Here is a 3,496-nt window from a genome sequence, read left to right as displayed (position 1 = left end):
ACCCAAGGATGTTCAAGATACTGAAAAGTTACTGTAATGAAGGAGGAAACATCATAGAAAAAGGTAGCGATGCTGCCATTCTGTATTTCCTCCATAAAAAACCTCTCAGAGGAAGGACTGTAATTCCTAATTGTCTCCATGAAGTGGTACCCGAAGTACCATAATGGCTTCAGTACAAAGCTGAAATACCAGATTAAGCTCAAGGCCAGTGTTTTAATAACAAACCTCCCACGCAAAACATCACTAATCACTGCAGAGCACAGCAAACTGCAAAAACCAACACTAATCTTTAACACGCAAAACAAAGAGCATGATGCAGATCAGATAAACTAATATTGAGAACAGATGAATCAATAGTGTGACCCACAAATGTTAATAGATATAAATTCCTTAACATGCTCTGTTTAATCTGTTATTATCTCAAACCCTTCTTGCCTCACATTGGGCACCAAAAAAGGACTGTCATGGTTTAACCTCAGTTGGCAACTGAATACCACACAGCCGCTCGCTCACTCTCCCCTCCCCGGTGGGATGGGGGAGTAAAAGTGAGAAGACTTGTGGATTGAGATAAGAACAGTTTAATAATTGAAATGAAATAAAATAAGAAGAAGAAGAAGAAGAATATACAAAGCAAGTGATGCACGATGCAACTGCTCACCACCTGCCAACCGATGCCCAGCCAGTCCCCGAGCAGTGGCCCCCCCGGCCAGCTTTCCCCCAGTTTCTATACTGAGCATGACGTCACATGGTATGGAATGTCCCTTTGGCCAGTTTGGGTCAGCTGTCCTGGCTGTGCCCCCTCCCAGCTTCTTGTGCACCTCCAGCCTTCTCAGTCGGTAGAGCATGGGAAGCTGAAAAGTCCTTGACTAGTGTAAGCACTGCTTAGCAACAGCTAAAACGTCGGTGCGTTATCAACATTGTTCTCATCCTAAATCCAAAACACAGCACTGTACCAGCTACTAGGAGGAAAATTAACTCCATCCCAGCTGAATCCAGGACACTCACACATACTCTTCCGCAACACACTGAAAAGGAGATAGAGAAGGATACAGCATGGTCCTTTCCTACTAAAGCTCCATAAAAATCCAGGCTCAAGGAAACTTTTGCAGATTCCAAAGCAGTTTTCTCCAATTAATTTCTAATTCCACCATGTTAGGATGCACAGAACTGTTTAAACGCACACCTGTACGGACCTTTGAGAGACTAGACTGTCCTCAACAGATGTCTGTCCAGCCATTTACTTCTCCAACAAAAGAGATTTCACAATCTTTGTGGACAGCCAGCTCCAATGTTTTGTCAACCTAAAAGCCAAACGTTTTACTTTGATATCCAACCCAAGTATTACCTTCTAAAAACATGCATGATTTCTTCTCTTGCTCCACAGAAAACTCAAAGACTAGTTAATCACTAGCCTTTACTTAGCAACCCTTTTATAGATGTGAGGGCACTCAGCAAATTTGCTCTTAGTTTCTTTTCTAGTGCACCTATGCCTCTCAAGTTTCCCTCACAAACCAAGTTTTATAAACCTAATATTCTTGCAGAGTCTAGAGATCTACATACTATGGTTAAAAAAATAGCCATACCATTTTAGGTAAGGCTCTTATTCAACAGAGCAGAGTAATCACTTTCCTTGTCTTTATATTTAATCACACCTGTTAACATCCCAAAGTAACATTCTTCTAGTTGAAAGGACATCATATTATCAATTAATATTTAATTTCACTACAGTGCTCACATGCTTTGTTGGGATACCGTTTGCTGTTCAGTAATACCCTTTCCGCTAATTGTGCCTTTGATTTTTCCTCCCTGTGTTCTCTTCCTCCCTCAGTTCTTGTTAACTGATTAATTTCACTGATTTCCAATCTGCTATCAATCTTCTCAAGATCGTTTTGAATTCTGACCCTGAGCTGTACAGTGCTTGCAATCCTTCCAACTTGGCAACATATCTATTTTGTGTTCACCATTACAGAAAACAATGAAAATACATTCAAAACCAAACTCCCCAGGAGGACACTTCGTGACATTCCTGTTTAAAAAGTGAATTATTTACAAATCAGCTTCAAAAGCAATTTTTCAACCAGCTGTACAAGATCTCACAAAAATTATTTTTAGACCACATTTCAGTAGCTTGTTTTTAACATCAACCCAGACAATGGCAGAAACCCTGTAAAACTCAAGACAAACCACTTATATTCCTTCTTCATTAACTGCATTGGCTACTGTAAAAAAAGTTTGATCCAGACTGTTCTTAACAAACCAAACTAGTCCATTTTCTGTTTGCACATTGTTTTTAATTGTCTTCTACTTACTGACAAATTCTCCTCCCAAACCACCTCCTCAGAATCTTTCAGGGGATCAAAGCTCAGCTAGCTTTACTCTTTTTTTTAAATTACTATTCTGACTGCATTCCCATCGTATCATTTTATTCAGTTTTAGCAAGTATCTGACTACAACTTTTCCAGCAAAACTGAACAAAGGCTGCACTGACTACTCCAGCATTTTTGCAACATCCATGATTTCTAAGACTGTTTTTCCTGTTCTTCCTAACAGAAGGGGATTTCATACCTTAGACTCCCTGTCATACTCACACTACTCATTTTACCTCACAAGCTCTTTTCCCTGCTCTCACTTTCTTTGGGTGGACCCCTGTTGGTTTAAGGCCTTTAAAGATCACAAGATATATCCAGAAACTAGTCTCTCACTATGGTTCCTGTTTTTTATTCAGATGGAAGATTAAACAGTAACATTGAACATTCAAATTACTAATGTTTAATTAATATTTAATAATGACAGTAAGTGTTCAGTAGCAACCTATTTCAGCTAACTCACCTGTACATTTGATCCCTCAGATTATTCTCTCAATACAATTTTAAACACCTGTTATTTTTACTCTGCCTTCAGTATATTGCTTTAAGCCTATTAGTGAAAATGACTTAAGTCTTTCATTGTCACAAACATAAATATATTTCACTAAAAATACGGTAATTAGAGCAACTGCACAAGAGAATTACATTAGCAATTTTCATACATGTATCCCTAGTCAATCTAAATAAATTCAAGATAAAAAAATGTATTTTTTAAATGTATTCGTGTACAAGCCCAGACCTAGTTAGTTAGTTAGTTACCTAGTAGGATATAAGCTGTTCTTTAAAGGATGCAAGCACTTCTTTACAAGGGCTTATATTAAGTGAAAGCAGTCTTTAAAAAACACAGTAACCAGACGACGAAGCCAGTCTGACAAATCAAACTGCTTTCACTCGGGCCTCCTTGGTAGCCCTCCCTCCGCGACTTCTTTGTAGGCCTTCTAATTACGATTTTAAGCATAATTAATTAGCTTTACAACATTGTATTTTGGCCGCGTCCCCCAGGCCTACAAAACACTGAAATACTGGAAATAAACCAGCACCACCAACTCACGAAAACACATCGGCTGGGCTTAATTAAGATCACGCTCCCCTCTCCCGGGGGGGGGGGGGGGGGGAGGGCCAAACAACAA

Source organism: Pygoscelis adeliae, unplaced genomic scaffold (genome assembly GCF_000699105.1).
Source record: "Pygoscelis adeliae isolate BGI_AS28 unplaced genomic scaffold, ASM69910v1 Scaffold66, whole genome shotgun sequence".
Taxonomy (NCBI): domain Eukaryota; kingdom Metazoa; phylum Chordata; class Aves; order Sphenisciformes; family Spheniscidae; genus Pygoscelis; species Pygoscelis adeliae.
Note: the sequence above shows the minus strand (reverse complement) of the source record.